Consider the following 17,864-nt stretch of genomic DNA (forward strand, 5'->3'; position numbering starts at 1 on the left):
ACTTTCGCTTAGGTCATGATCTCGCTGTTCGTGGGTTCGAGCCCCGCATCGGGCTCTGTGCTGACTGCCAGCTCAGAGCCTGGAGCCTGTTTCAGAGTCTGTGACTCCCTCTCTCTCTGACCCTCCCCTGCTCACGCTGTCTCTCTCTCCTAGAAATAAATAAAAATACTTAAAAAAAAAGTGTTTGATAAGCAAATATTTTCTGGGCTGCTCTAAAACAGTAGGACATAGAAAACTTTGTTCACATGGTCCTTCCTGGACTCCTCCCTGTTGACCATACCTAGCTTGTATCATAATGTAGTCCCGTGTGGTGAGTGCTCTGATCCTGGGCAGCTTTTCTATGTATATTATTTTTTAGAGAGGCAAGTGAAAAGTAAACATTCTTCATGAATCTGCTTAATTTTGATTGCTTACTAACACTAAATGATGTTTCTGCCAAAGTGGCCCATCAGAGAAGAGCCTGGGTGTGACTCATAGAAACTGTAGGAGATTTTGTTCAGTTTTGGTTCAGGTCATGACCTTGTGGTTCATGAGTTCGAGCCCCGTATTGGGCTCCCATGCTTACGTTGTGGAACCTGCTTGGGATTCTTGCTCTGTCTGCTCCTCTCCCACTCATGCTTTCTCTCTTTTGCAAAATAAATAAACTTTAAGAAAAATGTTGAAGTAAGTGACGGTCATCAAAGCATGGAGTAGAATGTTGTCAACTACTGAGGGTGAAGGAAATGTTGACATGATACTGGCATCTCAAGGTTACAGCAGGGAGAGCTCTCAAGCCCTATCAATCAGAGTGAATGGCAGACTCAACAGGAAGAAAATGTCTTTATCTTCCACAAACTCGACCTTCGAGGTACGTTATACTCTACTATTCCAGCCAGAGGAAGACATGTTTCTGTATCTTTCCCAGGCAACAGCACAACCACTGAAAACCCACATTCCTTCAAACTATCATTTTACTACAAAGACCTTTTAGTTGATAAAAGACTTTTCAACATATCCCTTTTCTCCATAAATTCAGGCCTCTTTATTCCCTGAACTCAGCTATGCTTTTTCATCAACCTGTTTGTCACCAGTTCCAAATTCTGTTATTCCAGAATGAACCCATGTTTTGGTGGATAAATACCTGGCAGTGATTATTTTTAGGTTAAATGTAACAAGGTTCACATTTGTAGGAAGAATAAATATGGGATTTCTGTTGTATAGCATAATCTATATCCTGATCATCTTCATCTATATCTAATGATATTTATATCTATACCAAAGAAGTGGTAGATTCCATCTCTTATCTACATTCTTAAATAAGGTGAAGTAGGTTAATAATGGTGGCAGGATAATCCATTATTCTTTACATACAAATATTAACACATTAAACACCTATATGTTGTATTTTTTAAAATATATGAAGATTACACATAGACTCAGTTATGTTTTTCAAATGCATTGTATCATCCTTGTTCAAAATAAAGACTGCAAACATTCGAGAAGCATTCTTGTTCTCAGGCTTGTGGGTGACTCAGTTGTTTCAGCATCTGACTTTGGCTCAGGTCATGATCTCATGGCTGGCGGGTTTGCGTCCAAGAGTGGCTCTGTGCTGACAGCTCAGAGCCTCCTCCAGATATTCTGTTTCCCTCTCTCTCTGTCCCTCCCCCACTTGTACACTGTCTTTCTCAAAAATAAATATTAAAGGGGCGCCTGGGTGGCTTAGTCGGTTGAGCGTCCGACTTTCTCTTAGGTCATGATCTCGCGGTTCGTGGGTTCGAGCCCCGCGTCGGGCTTTGTGCTGACTGCCAGCTCAGAGCCTGGAGCCGGTTTCAGTCTGTGACTCTCTCTCTCTCTGACCCTTCCCTGCTCACACTGTCTCTCTCTCTCTCCTAGAAATAAATAAAACATAAAAAAAATAAAATAAAAATATTAAAGAATGAAAGAAGCATTCTTGTTCCAATATGATGACCTAGGAGTAATAATTTCAATAATTTTCAGGAGTGAAATAATTAAGAAATATCAATGTACATTCATATGCCCTTTTGGGAAAGAGTTAGGTATCCTTTACTGACATCTACAATGTCTTCTTCATTGCATCCACTTCAAGTAGTATTCTCTACTTCTATCCATTCATATTGTAGAGATAGATTTGTATTTTTTAAATTTAAATCTGTTTTTTAAAATTTCTTAAATCTTTATTTATTTTTTAGAGAGAGACCGAGAGAGACAGAGTGTGAGCAGGGGAGAGGCAGAGATAGAATCTGAAACTGCATCCTGGCTCCGAATGGTCAGCACCCAGCCTGATGCGGGGCTTGAATCCACAAACTCTGAAATCATAACCTGAGCAGAAGACAGATGCTTAACCGACTGACCCCCCCAAGCGCCCCTATTTTTTTATGAGTTTTTAAGATTTTAATTCCAGTTAGTTAACATAGTGTGTTGTATTATCTTCAGGTGGACAATACAGTGATTCAACAATTCCCTACATCACCCAGAGCTCTTTACAACAGGTGGATTCCTCAATTCCCAACAACTATTAATCCAGTCCTCTCCCCCGACCAACACACACCTCTTTCTGATGACCATATCTATAATAAAGGGTTCAATTTTGATTTGTGTCAATCTCTCTCTACTATCACATAATGATTAAATTACAAGTGGAAGAATGAACTATAGGCTTTCTAAAGGGTGTTCTTATTGCCCTTCTGATGTCTCATTATACTAATTCTAATGTGATATCTCTTTTCCTTTGTTTTCTCCTGTTATTGTGATATGTGCAAGCAGTTTTTTTACTTCTTTACCCAAAAACATGTTGTCTACTACAGAAAACAGATTCATCCCAGTGTTCCCTCTGCAGTTTACAATAACGACCTTCTGTAATAGTTATACGTAGGAACAGAGGGGGACGAATTTTGGTCCATAGGTTGGGACATCCCGACAACCCCTGTCATCTTGAGGAAGTTAGAGAAGATGAGCCCTTCACCCTTCAACAACCTTAAAGATTTCAGGACCAAAAATTGGTCAGGGGTGAAGTAAAGAGGGATGGAAATACAAAAGTGTTCTCCTTTAGCCCAGAAGGTGGACCTATAGCCTGCATAGTTTTGAGAAGATCAATTATGTACTGGCTGCACATCCTTAATGGGTCTCATGACTGCCTGTATGTGTCACTGAACATCAAACTGAATATCATATCAAACTGAATGAGAAGCACCAGAGAAATCTTGGAATAGTATCTTAGGAGAAGCAATTTGAGGAAACATTTATGATCTAATACTCCCTGCACGACCCTACCCCTTGAGTACTTTGGTTCCATCCTGCACTCTGGAATAAATGTACTAAGATGTGCCATAAAACATTTCAACAACTTTTTCTTGACCATTGTACTCAATGATCCCATGTCAGTTTTGTTACCAAAATTCTCAAGTTCAGCTGCTAATCTCCCACAGAGCCAATACTCAGGACAGGAGTTTTGATGGAGGGGAATATGGGCTTTTTTCACGAGGTCAGCCCCTGGGAAGGAGGCAGACCCTTGCCCACACACAACTCCAAAATCCTTGCCTGGCTCAAAGGTTGTTTTTTTTTTTTTATAATGTTTATTTGTATTGAGAGAGACAGACTGTGAAAGGGAGAGGGGCAGAGAAAGAGGGAGACACATAATCTAAAGCAGGCTGCAAGCACGGGCTGTCATCAAAGAGCCCAAGGTCGGGCTTGATGTAGAACCACAAGATCATGACCTGAGCCGAAGTCAGAAGCTTAATGGTCTTAGCCACCCAGGTGACAATGGCCTAAGGATTTTTAAAGAAACTTTAGGGCAGTTAATCCATCAAAGAGGAACACAGTAATCTGTAACACTTCTTGGTTGCCTTCAGACTCAGTGTGCCAGCTCCAGAAAATATTGTGGTGCTTGGAGGTGTTTTGAGGTGTCTGAGGGAAAGGTTGTATAAGAGGGTTTGGTTCTGAGTCTTTCTAGGAAACAATGCATGATTTATAGATCTACAAGAAAAGATTTGGTTAATCAAGACTACAGGCTAATGTTACAAGCTAAAACTTATAGACTACTAAGTTGGCTAGAGGGGGATGGGAGTGTTTCAGTATAACATAAAAAAAAAAAAAGTCCTCGGGCACCTGGGTGCCTCAGGTGGTTAAGTGTCCAATTTTGGATCAGGCCATGATCTCATGGTTCCTGAGTTTGAGCCCTGTGTCAGGCTCTGTACTGACAGCTCAGAGCCTGGAGCCCGCTTCAGAGACTGTGTCTCCCTCTCTCTCTGTTCATCCCCTGCTCACACTGTCTCTCTGTCTTTAAAAAATAAAATAAATAATAATAAAAGGCCTCTAGGTTTATTGTGTTGCTGTAAATAGAAGGGTGTCCTTTTGTGAGGCTGATATATATACTAAGAATAAATCAGAGGGAAGAACTATCATACAGGTGCAGTAGAGACATAGTATGTGCTCTTGAAGAAAATGGAGGTGGCCTTGGATTGCATTCTGTGGTGTAGTGATCTCTGACGTGCACTAGGAGAGAACAGTCCCCATCCCAGAGCACTTTGGAAAGAGGGTTTATAGCCTCCCCGATGACTAAAGACCGTGCAGGTGCCAGCCAAAGGAGTTTCAGCAACACGGTGGGGTGCTCCTCTCCAGAGAACGGGTGCAGATCCAGATCCAGGCCCCACTGGATCCTTTAAGAGATCAACTTTTGAATCCCAGCCAAGTGCTAAGGAGAAACTATAGGAGAATTGTGGCTCAGGTCTAGGTAACTGCCCTCTCTATTCTTTGACCACTGTCTATATGATCTGGGTTGAAAGTCCGTGTCCTTGGAGGAGAGCTTGGAGTGCCACCATTTCCCCCCCAACATCAACACAATGGGACTTCAGAGAGCAGCACATCAGGCCCTTGGTATTTGCAGGACACGCTTACACCAAACCCTGCCCCTCTGTGCCTGGCCACTGACTACTTACTGGAAAGACTGACTGACCAAACATAGCCAGCCTCTCGTCCCGACCAGCACAGCCACCAGACTCATGCAACGACAGACAACTTTTTTTCTTCTCCTTTTTTCCCCTTTTTCTTTCCTCCCTCTTCTGTTTTTCTCTTTTGGAATCTGGTTCAGAATTTCTTATTTGTTTTTATCCCATATATATGTATGTATTTGATCAGGCTTTTTAAAATTATATTTTTTCCATCATTTGCCTTTTCTTCTGCCTTTCTTCTTTTTCTTTTGTTTTCTTCCTTTCTGTTTCCTTGGAATCAGCCTTATAGATTTTCGACTCTCAGTTTGATTCCCCCACACCCCCTTTTTTTTCCCTTTATATGAATTGTGATTTTCAACACTCTGCATTTTGCTTCTCAGGGGTCCTTCAACAAACCAAGGACACCCAGTTGAGGTCCAAACTCTCCACGACTACACCAAAGAGGAGATGTGCAGAGAATAGGCCAGTGGGATAGAGCAGCCAAAATACAACAACAGACTGCACCAACCATACACCAGAACCATGTCCTAGAGTGCCAGGCACTGGACAGTCTACGACCCCTTATTAATGTAGCAGTACTCTCAGGCCCAGGCACATAAGAAGCTGTTAGAACATGCAAAACACAGAAACTTAGCCAAAGTGACAATCCAGAGGAATTCTCCCCAAAACAAAGGTCAAGAAGAAATCATAGCCAGCGAAGGCTCAAGGCAGATATAAATGATCTATCTGAAGAAGAATTCACAACAACAGTAAGAAGACTAAGAGCTGGGCTTAAGAACCACCTAGAAGACACCAGAGAAACCCTTGCACAGAGACCAAAGACCTAAGAACTAGTCAGGATGCATTGAAAATAGTATAACTGGGATAAAGAGTAAACTAGATACAATGACAGCAAGGATGGAAGAAGCAGAGGAGAGAAAAGGTGAAATAGGAGACAATTTGGCAAAATCATGAAGCTGAAAAAGAGACGGAAAGAAAGTTACTCGATCATGAGGGAATTTGTAAGGAAATAAGTGATTTTATGAAATAAAACATTCTCCTTATCATAGGAATCCCAGAAGAAGGAGCAGGAGAAGAAGGGACGGAAGGTGTGTTTGAACACATTCCAGGTAGGAACTTCCACCATCGAGGCAAGGAAACAGGCATCCAAGTCCAAGGGATACAGAGAAATGCCTTCAAAACCAACAAAAACAGGTCAACACCACAATCTGTCACTGTGAAAATTGCAAAATACAAAGATAAAGAAAGAGTCCTGAAAGCAGCGTTGGACAAAATGTCCTTAAACTACAAGGCCTTCCCTTACACTGGCAGCTGTGATGAGGATGGATAAGAGTACCTACAACTTAACCTATGACTTAATCTTAGTGTTATTAAAATGTGTACGTTAGCCTGTTTTTCACTAAGAACACCATGTTATTTTCTTAGTTACCCAACCTGGCTATAATTGGGGCAGTTCTGCAAGAATCCATCTGTAAAACCTCCTTCTGTACATTTTCCAAAACATCTTATCACAGAGAACTATTCATTGTAAAAATTCCACTTCCTGATGTAATGTTAATGTTTGACCTATAAATAAAGACACCAAAGCCGACGGGGAAGAGATGCCTGCCTGGTGATCAGAGAGATTCTCGTGGCTCTCTCACTCTCTCTCGCTGACACCATCCATCCTTCAAGGACCCCTGGACTGGCTGGAAAGGGCCTTCAGCAGTATGCCAAGCAAGCTCTGCTGACAGTGAGCAGCCTGACACAGGTCTTGAACTCAAAACTGTGACATCATGACGTGAGCTGAAATCAAGAGTCCAACGCTGAGCTGACAAACAACCAATAGAACCTATTTGTTCGTGTTCCTCATCTAGTTACATAGACTCATGCCACCCCAGACAGGACATAAGTATACAATCTTGACCTTTACTGGGTTCCACAACACATCCCCATATTCATCTGTCACCAAAGGGTTACTTTCAATAATTTGCAGGTCATGAATTCATGACAGGAATTCCTCATGCCGTATAGAAAGCCTGGTCATAGAGAATGGAGAGATGGCCCAGGGATGTAACTCAGGAATGTCCTAAAGAGCCGAATTTGACTGTATTGAAAGGGATAGATACTAGTCCAAAACAAATTTGTTAGGCAGCCCCATCAGAGGTAGAGAAGTAAGGTTTGCAAGTTGTAAAAGCATTGCATTTCAGTAGGAAATGAGGACACAGCTCCTAGCCAAGTCAAGACTAAATTTACCTGAGAAGCAGCCATTTCTTCCTCTCCCTTCTGCTCTCAAGTGCTTTCTGAGGTGGTATTATGTGGAGAAATCACACCTGTAGGCTTTTAACGGCCTTAGCATAGCCTCTCCGCCTGCTTTCATCACCTAGGAGGCAGAAAAATCCTGAAATGCACAAAAGGTCATCCTTTCAATCACTTTTTGTCACAGGAAAGATTCAGAAAAAAATGGAGCTCCTGCACGGCCACTTACATATGAGTTTCTCCTTCCGGGTTTCGGGTGTCCTTCCCTCCCACCGACAGCCACACATCCTGTCACAGCTCTGGGAGCCTGGGCTGCATCACCTGCCCCTTCCAAGTCCATGCCAAACAGACTGTCCTCACCTTTTCAACTGAAAGCCAGACGCAGCCTCCCAAACATGTCTGCGAATCCTGGTGCTTCACCCTGGCCTCACCTGAGAATCACCTGGAGTTCATAGTTAGAGCAGCACCGATGCTCTCACTCTGACCAATAGACTCCGGCAGAGGGTCCAGGTGATGCTGGTTCTTGAAACTTGCCATGGGATGTTTATTGTCAACCAAGTCTGCTAGGCACTTTGTGCTTTCAAGTTTTCCTGTGCGTATAAATCATGTGGTGTCCAGGTCCCAACGAAAAAATGATGATTCTGCAGGTTTGGAATGGGGTCCGTGAATTGGCATCATTCTCCAGTTCCTTGTTAGTGCTGATGCTGCTCCCTGAGACCCACGTTTAGTAGCACTACAGTAGAGAATTCAGGCTCCGCACACCTGAGCCCCCCACAGCCACCATCTGACTCAACACAGACAACTCCTGCTGAGTTCCCAGGGAAGAGTTTGCCACCTACTTTCCTCTGTGGTGAGTTTACTGTTGGTTCCCAGCAAAGACCACCGTCACCATCCTGCAGGACCACATGCTTTCATTGCACTTCAAAGTTTACTGACAGAAGCCTCTAGAATGCACTAATGTCTGAAACAGTCTCCACCTGGAAAACAACATGTAGAAATCCATACCTGCAATGTGGATTGAGCACTAATTTCCTGTTTCCAGGGAAGCAATGGTGTATCCTGTAGGGAACTTCACATATATGAGGTGATTTAACCCCGATAATGTCCCGTGAGTTGACCACTAGGTGTCCTACGATAACCATGAAGATGGAGATACTGGGCCTGACCCATTTGCCATCTTCTGTTTACCTATGGATTGAAAAGGAACATTTGCATGCCACAGGAATGAAATATGGATGAATTGAAAAATACTGAAAGGAAGGATAGATTCTAAGATCAGGGACTTTACATTGTTGTATGTGCCTTTTTGAATAGGATACGAAAATGTTTTGAGTTTAAAACTAAGTGCCAGTTTCCTGTCCCTGGGACAGTCTTATCAGCAATGTATGACCACTTCAATTACTCCATACTTGAGTTCCCTCTTTTGTTTTTTCCTCAAGTTTAATCTTTCAAGAAAACAGGAATTGGTATTGCCATGTCGTTTCCCTGCTTTCTAGGAGTATGTTTGGAACATGTCATCTGTAGATAATATTATGTATGAAATAAAATAAATATCATAGAATATATAATGTATGATAAATGATAGATGTCATATAGCTATATATCTGTTTAAATATAGATATCTATAGCTATCTAGCTATCATCTCTCTATCTACATAGATACAAAATTCAACCTCAAATGAAGAAGAACATCATTCCCTTTGGGACAGTGCAGGTGAGCCTGGAGAATCTCATACTAAGAGGAATAATCCATCCCCAAATGGCAAATACTATATTATTTCTATTATATCTGGAATCTAATAACATTGAACTCCTACAGCAAAGTAGAGTTGTGATTGCCAGGAGCTGAGAGGGCATAGTGAGGGAGTGGGTCAAATGGTACAAAATTTGAGGTATGCATGAAACTCTGGAGAACTAAAGGACAGGGTGGAGATACACATAATTATATGTGTTTCTCCCACACATTTGCTAGGAGAATGTATCTTTGACGTTCTCAACAAAAATCAAAAATCAAAACTCCTGGGGAGCCTGGGTGGCTCAGTTGATTAAGTGTCCAATTTTAGCTCAGGTCATGATCTCACAGTTTGTGGGTTTGAGCCTCCATTGGGCTCTGTGCTGACACCTCAGAGCCTGGAGCCTACTTCGGATTCTGTGTCCCTCTGTCTCTCTGACCCTCCCCTGCTCACATTCTGTCTCTCCCTAAAGTAAATAAAACATTAAAATTCAAAAATAAAATCAAAACTCCTAATTACATGAGGTGTTGGGAATGTAAATTAGATTGTTATAATCATGTCATAATATATACATATATTAATATTTTGTTACTTGAGCAACTACTGAATCTGCAGGAATGAAAAGCAGGATTCTGGGTGAAGACTCATGAAAGAAAGGATTGAATTGGAAAGGTAGAAATGAAGGCACTAATATAGAGAGTCAGTCCTCTGCTCCCATTTATCTGCTTCTGGGTTTTTGGAATTGTGAGCACCAGCCCTGGGAGATGAAAGGAACAATGACTCAGAATCTCATCTCCTCTAATCTGTCCTAGGAAAGGAGAGGATACCAGAGCCAGACCAGACTTGGACACAGTCTCAGGAGGGGTTGGATCTGGTTTCGGGGAGGGAGGGAGCTGGCTGCAGGCTCTGATGTCCCTGCCTCCGGGGTACTTCCTGCTCTGTCCTAAGCCTGCCCAGAGAAATAGAACACCTGGAGTTCATATCATGTTATTCTATTTAGTCTCTTTCCTTTCTATTCCATAAAGTAAAATAAAAAGCAACTTCACATAAACAGAATTTCCTGGGACAATTATGTAAGAAAACTTGTACTCTTAATGAGAATGTAAAGTAAATGCTACTACTACTTCTTTTTTTTTTTTTTTAATTTATTTCTGAGATAGAGACAGCGTGAGCAGGGGAGGGTCAGAGAGAGAGGGAGACACAGAATCTGAAACAGGCTCCAGGCTGTGAGCTGTCAGCACAGAGCCCGATGTAGGACTTGAACCCACGAACCATGAGATCATGATCTGAGCCGAAGTCCGGCGCTTAACCAACTGAGCCACCCAGGCGCCCCATGCTACTACTACTTCTAAGAAAAACTCTTAAAGAGAAAGAACAACTCTTTTGTTCATGGATGATCCTCCAGAAGTGACACCAGATCTCACACCACAACACAGAAACGAAAGTGACCCACCTGCAGCCAAGTCCCCTGTCTACCACATCTTCCTCTCATTCTCTCTACAATCCTGAATTCAACAATGTACCCATTTGCTCTATCCTTAAAATTCCTACCTGGTAAGAATCATGACTCTTTATCTGTTTTTCGAATGAGGAGATGCCATGGAAACAATCTGTTTCTGTCTGTTTGCAACTCTACACATGCTCAGTGCTCTCAAAATAGTAGAAGGAGCTTGGGATGGGTTCTACCTGGGTACCAGGAGGGGAACTCCTATGGAATGAGGACAGGACACTGGACGACTCACTCTTCTTTCTCTGACATGGAAGCAGATTCATCCTAACCACAGGACATCCCCAAATATTCCAAAGAGGCTTTGTTGCTGCAGAGAGTATCCCTAGTGAGACTGACCTGTTGGCCTCATAGGAATTCAGGTACCAGAAATGTTAGGCTGACTGCCATCAGGTGGAGCATAGACTTGTCCTGGTGATGCAGTATCCTTGATGCAGGTGTGATGTTCCCTGTCCCTGAACAGGACATTCTAGTGTTAAAAGCCCCTACTTCACTTCACACAGGTTATAGGTTTGGGTTATGATTCTAGATATTTTGTGGGGTTTAACCTTCCCTTATTAAAGGATCTCCTCTCCTCCTGGGGTTGCATTTAGGCAGCACCTACTGTGGCAGGATTTATGGCCTATGCTTGATGCCATGTAGAGATTCTGCACTGACCATCAGGAGCTCCAGTTTCTTGAAGGACCATCAAACATGTTAACTACCATTGTGAAACTGTCTTCAAAACCCCATGCCCAGGTAAATGTTAAGCAAAGTAAGTATCTCGTGTTGAAAGATACACATTCAGGACGAACATGGGGGCTTCGGAAGTTAGGTATCTTTGTCTTGGTATCAGCTCAGGTTATGATCTCATGGTTCATGAGGTTGAGCCATGCCTTGCACTTCACACTGTCAGCACAGGGACTGCTTGGTGTTCTCTTTCTCCTCTCTCTCTGCCCCTACCCTTTCTCGCTCTCTCGCTCTCTCTCTCAGAATAAATAAACTTAAAAAAAAGAAAGATACACATTCAAAAGGATTTTGAGTAACAGGAGAAATGATTTCACTCCTGATTAGACTCTGACCTTATCTCCTTGAACCATTAAAACAACATAAGTGTATGGATAATTATATAATAATTATAAAGGGATTCATTGTATGGCTATAATTTGTTATTTATTACTGGAACAGATTCTATTATTCACAATTTAACCTACAATGTGAGTGCCTTATAAATCCTTGGCTACAGCAACTTCTCACTAGAAATATCTCTGGAGGTAAGGGAAATAAAACTAAATGACTATTGGGACCTCATCAATATAAAAAGCTTCTGGACAGTAAAGGAAACAAACAACAAAGCTATTAGGCCACTGATGGAATGGAATAAGATATCTGCAAATGATATATGGAATAAAGGGTTAGTATCAATAGTCTATAAGGAAGTTATCAAGTTTAACATCCGATATACAAATAATCCAGTGAAGAAATGGGCAGAAGACCCCAAGAGACACTTTTCCAAAGAAGGCTTCCAGATGGGTATCAGACCCAGGAAGTGGTGCTCAACACTGTTCATCATCAGGGAAAGACAAATCAATACCACCATGAGATACCAACTCACACCTGGTGGCTAAAATTAACAACTCTGGAAACTACAGGTATCAGTTAAAGGGGAACCCCTTTGCATAGCTGGTGGAATAAAAACTGGGGCAGCCCCTCTGGAAAACAGCATGGAGGATCCTCAACAGATTAAAAATAGTCTTACTGTATGACCCAGCAATTGCACTACTAGGTATTTACCCAAAGGATACAAAAATGCTGATTTGAAGGGGCACATGCACCCCAATGTTTATAGCAGCTCTATCAAGAATAGTCGAATGTTGGAAAGAGCCCAAATATTCATCAACTGAAGAATAGACAAAGAAGAAGTGGTATGCATATACAATGGAATATTACTTGGCAATCAAAATGAGTGAAATCCTGCCCATTGCAACGTGTGTGGCACTAGAGTGTGTTATGTTAAGTGTAATAAGTCAGTCAGAGAGGGACAAGTATCATTGATTTCACCCATATGTGGAACATAAGAAACAAAGCAGATGAACATAGGTGAAGGGAAAGAAAAATAAGATAAAAACAGAGAGGGAGACAAACCAAAAAAGACTCTTAAGTACACAGAACCAATGGAGGGTTGCTGAAGGGGAAGTGGGTGAAGGGATAAGCTAATAGGGGGTTGGGCATTAAAATCTACACGTGTTGAGATGAGCACTGAGTGTCATATGTACGTGAAGAATCCCTGGGTTTTAATCCTGAAAGTAATAGTACAGAGTATGTAAAGTAACTTGAATTTCTTTTATTTTACTTATTTTTGTACATGTATTCATCTATCTTGAGAGTGAGCGAGCAGGGAAGGGTGAGAGAGAGACAGAGAGAGAGACAGAGAAAGAGACAGAGAGAGAGAATGAATACCAAGCAGGTGCCATGCTGTCAGCACAGAGCCCAACATGAGGCTCAAACTCACAAACTCTGAGATCATGACTTGAGCTGAAACAAAGAGGCAGGTGCGTAACCAACTGAACCACTAAGACAACCCAACTAACTTGAATTTAAATGGATAGATAAATAAATAAATAAATAAGGCCAAGAATATCCCCCAAAAGATGTATGTACCCTTGAGTATTAATTGCAGCGTTATTTAAAATAACTACAAAATGGAGTCAATCCAGTGTCCACCAACAGATAAATGGAGAAAGAAGTGGTATATATACACAAGAGAGTATTACTCAGCCATAAACACGTAGGAGTTGTTGTCTGTCCTCATCATTGCCTAAGTATTCATCTTGTAGAACATTGTGTGGGAGGTTTATGGAGGTAGAGAACCAATGCTTACATAAGGGCGTAGACATGATATTTAGTAGACATTATCAATATATTAGTTTTCTTACTGCTTTACAATTTTCCATTCAAATACTTACATTATAGCACCGAATTCCTATCATTTTGAATTGGAGAAATTACATTTCAGCCTATAAGTAAGTAGTTGTGTTTTTAAAATGTTTTTTAATATATGTTTGACAAGTGATTCTTAAGAAAAGCTAACAATATTTCGAATAGTGCTTTATGACTAGGACTGCTATCCTGTTTGACATTAACAATTTTATAAAGAGCTACTCGTTAGTGTATACACTAGTCTACCTTGAAGCAATTGTTGATTGTACTAGGCTACCATAAAGCAATTATATTTCTGCATCCTCATTATCAATGCATAAATCATGATACCTCTCAATAAATATGAATTTCTGGTGCGCCTGGGTAGCTCAGTCAGATAAGCATCTGCCTTCGGCTGAGGTCATGATCTCGTGGTTGGTGGGTTGGATCCCTGCATTGGGCTCTAGGGTGACAGAATTTGCTTTGGATTCTGTGTCTCTGTCTCTGCCCCTCCGCCACTCAAAAATAAAGACACATTTTTAAAAAGTCTCTCTCAGAAAAATAAACATTTTTAAAAAGTTTCTCCTTCTAAAATGAATAAACATTAAAATAAAGAAATAAACATGAATCTCTGTTTCACAAAAACAAAGAAAGGGTTCACAGGCTTTGAAGAAGAGGGAGGGTTGCTGGGGATCTTGGGGCTGACATTTTAAAACTCATTAGCTTCCTAGCACACGGGTGCAAATCCACAGTTGGGGCTTTGTTACTTCCTTTGAGGAGTGTCTCCTGGAAGATTACTTTCTGTATGACTGGGATTCAGATCCCTGGTGTAAGGGAAAAAAGTGGAGATTTCTAGATGTTGAGATAAAATTCCTCATGATGTTTCATATCTTCAGCTTTACTGTCCCTTTCTTAAGGTACTATCATGCTTTACTGTAGATGAGTGACAACTCTAAACATGGGGTGACATTTAATGGTATTGACTCCTCCTTACATTCTCATTTCCACTCCTTGTTATTTATGAAAAATACTTGCAAGTGAAGGGTTTTTGAAAAACTTTAATGTATTTTTCTATAAACAGGATCCTTTTATAACAAATATCTATGATTTATTCAGAATTTTGATGGTTAAAATTTCTCTGATTGTTCTTTGCGACTTCTGTTAATCATACTGCCTCTTGTATGATAGTTTACACAATGTTAATTAATTTTGTTTTTACTTTTTATTTATGTTTGAGGTTTGTGGATAACAATTTTCCAACTCAGTACACTTTAAAACAGGGTTTAATTCAAATAGGAATCAGCTATATGTCAGTTGCTAATTAATTACTTGCATTTTTGTCTGTATTTATATTAACCATACATTCTTTGCTCGTGATTTACTTAGTTTTTCTTGGTTAGTGTGCTCAGTGGTTGTTTTCTCCTGACTCTGATGTGTGGGAAATATTCCAGGCTTATGTCCGTGAGATGTGGGGCCAAAGTGAGTGGGTACCTGTAGGTAGGCGGTGAAGTTTAAAGGTGTCCTGTCTAGGAGTCACTCGGGGATGGGGTCTTTCTGGCTCAGATAATCCTGTGGCTTGAGCAGATAGTTCCAGTTCCCCTCAGGGGGGTTTGTCCTCAGGGTCTCCCCCCTGAGCCAAGAGACAAGCTGTCAGCACAGAGCCAGGCGCAGGGACTCAAACCCACAGACTGCGAGGTCATGATTTGAGCTGAAGTCGCATGCTCAACCCACTGACCCACCCAGGCACCTTACCCCTAGCAAATTCCACGTGTACAATACACTAGTCTTAACTCTACCCACCAGGCTATAACATTTAGTGCCTACCCATCCTGCATCAGTAAACCTTTTACCATTTGATCCAATGTCTGAACATTTCTCTGTCCTTAGCCCCTGGCAACAATCATGCTAATCTTTATAGTTTGGTCTGTTTTAGGTTCCACATATATGTGATTTTGATGAGGGGGCTTGAGGCAGGCTGAGGGGCAAAGCACAAGCTAGCACCCCCTCCCCAGGTAGGACGTGTAGGCTATTCCTTGGACACCCCAGGCTACCCCAAACCACGAAGGGACAAACAAACAAACGTTTAAACTGATAAGAGTGTCCACCACTTCCCAGAAAAAGGCAATCCTTCCTAGTTTAAAGTCCAGGAACTCCCTACTGTCTCAATGTCAACGCTTTGCTGCAGGGACAAACAACCTGACCTTGACAACAGCTAGGTCTCCAGTGAGCCTGTAGCATGTGAAATTCTCTTTGGAAAGTCTCTCTTGGCTTCATCTTCCTGGACTCCATACAAGGGTCACCCCCCCCACCCCGCCCCACTACCCCAGTGCACCTCTTCCTGCGCATCGATCCTGTCTCCCTGCTTTCATAAACTCACCTTTTTGCACCAAAGACGCCCTCAAGAATTCTTTCTTGGTCACCGGCTCTGGACCCCACAAACCCCAGAATGTTGTCAGTCATACAGTACATGTTTGTCTCTCTGTGGCTCATTTAACTTAAGAAAATATCCTCTAGATACTTCTGTGCAAAGGGAAAGATTTCCTTCTTTTCTGAGGCTTTCAGACAAAGAATGAATCAGATGAGAAAACTCTATTGGGGAAAGAGGTAATACCAAAGGGGAACTTGTAAAAAAGAGTTGCCTGCCGGGCATGGCAAATATCTGTTCACCCAATATTTGCTCTTTCCCTTTTCCTGTGAGTGTACTTCCCCCTCTTTGAAATTCTAATTCTGAAGCCCTTCTCCTTAAGTCACAGTGGCACATAAGGGTCATTTGCCTGACTCTGACCCTCATCTTGTTGATGTTCCTATAATTAAGCCTTTTTTCACTTATGATTTTGCCTTATAATAGTTCAATTATTAGACCAGCCAAAGAATTGACAACAGATGAAGAAAAAAGTTTTCTTTTCCTACACATTCATTCCGTCGTTGAGAACTGACCTTGGTGTTTCATATCCAAAAGAAACTGAAAAGAGAGAATGTGGGAGAAAGAGGAACAGTAGCTTTCCTGCTTTGCCAGGCTGAGGAGGCTGAGGCAGGTTAGGGCCTTCAGAACTGCAAGGCCACCCAGAGGAAGGGCTGGGGGTTTGTTGGGAAATAAGGACCCACCTGGTTTGGCCAGGAGTCCTTTGTGCTGGCAGCCTTGTTCATTGGGTGTCCTGGGTGGTACTGATTTCCTCATTAAAAAAAAAAAAAAAAAAAAGGTTAAGAGGACTGACTGAGTGGCTCAGTCTGATCAGCGTCCCACTTCTGCTCAGGTCATCACGTCACAGTTCATGTGTTCCCGCCTTCTGCGTGAAGCCTGCTTGGGACCCTCTGCCCCTCTCCCTGCTCTTCCCCTGCTCTCGGATCCTCTCTGGGTCTCTCGTGTCTGTGTCAAAAATAAATATACTTAAAAAAACTATCAAAAAAGGTTAAAATGGTACGGGGCAGTTGCCCCAAATAGAAAACCAAGGTTACTTAGTTTAATATCAACCCATGCTATGTTTAAATGCAGTCGTTTTGATTTTGTTCAATCTTACACTTTTAAGCGATTTCAATTTCAGTCACCAGGACAACTTATAGTAAGACCACTTCGTATTATATTATGAACAACATCAATATTTACTAGAATTGCAACAAAACAAAACACAGAAAAACAAAAAAGTACCCCCCAAAAACAACACCAAATTTCACTGAAAACCTTGAGCCTTTCATACGGAATTTTCTTTTCTTCTTATTTATTTATTTTTTTTACAATAGTTTATTGTCAAATTAGTTTCCACACAACACCCAGTGCTCATCCCCACGAGTGCCCTCCTCCATGCCCATCCCCCCTCCCCCCGGAATTTTCATATAATGCCGATGGGAGTATAAAAAAGTACATTCTAGGGGCGCTTGGGTGGCTCCGTTGGTTGGGCCCCCGACTTTGGCTCAGGTCATGATGTCGCAGTGGAGGAGATGGACCCCCGTGTCAGGCTCTGTGCTCACAGCTCAGCTGAGCCTGCTTCACCCTCCGTGTCTCCCTTTCTCTCTGTGCCTCCCCTGGGCATGCTCTCTCTTCCTCTCTGTCTCTCTGTCTCTCTGTAAGAAATAAATATTAATTTTTTTAAAGTACACTGTATTTGGAAAGCTATTTGGCCATGACCTAGGAAAATAAACTTTCTTACTGAAGGGCAGCAGTTTGTCACCTCAAATTATGTCTCTTTGCCTAAGGATTATTTTAATCTGACAAAGAAAAAGCTCTGAAACCCAGGACATTTCATTTGTAAGAGACATTTGCATGTACAAGGGAAAGTTCCATTTGGAAGGGTGGCTCGCTCTGTGCAGCAGAAGGAGGGAGAATGTGTAAATCTCCAGAAACTCTGATCAGTGGAGACAGCATGGATTTTCATCTAGGCAAGGACCCGAGCCTTGGTTCCTGTGCTTTGCCTGGTCACCTCCCCAAATGCTTCCCAACAGGATCACCTGTGGAGTTTCAAGAAGGTTCCTTGCTGCTGCCCTCCCCCTCAGCTTCCCTGAGGTGGGTGGAGGGAAACAACAGTGTTGTTTTAGTGAGGTGCTCCC

Source organism: Crocuta crocuta, unplaced genomic scaffold (genome assembly GCF_008692635.1).
Source record: "Crocuta crocuta isolate KB4526 unplaced genomic scaffold, BGI_CrCroc_1.0 scaffold434, whole genome shotgun sequence".
Taxonomy (NCBI): Eukaryota; Metazoa; Chordata; class Mammalia; order Carnivora; family Hyaenidae; genus Crocuta; species Crocuta crocuta.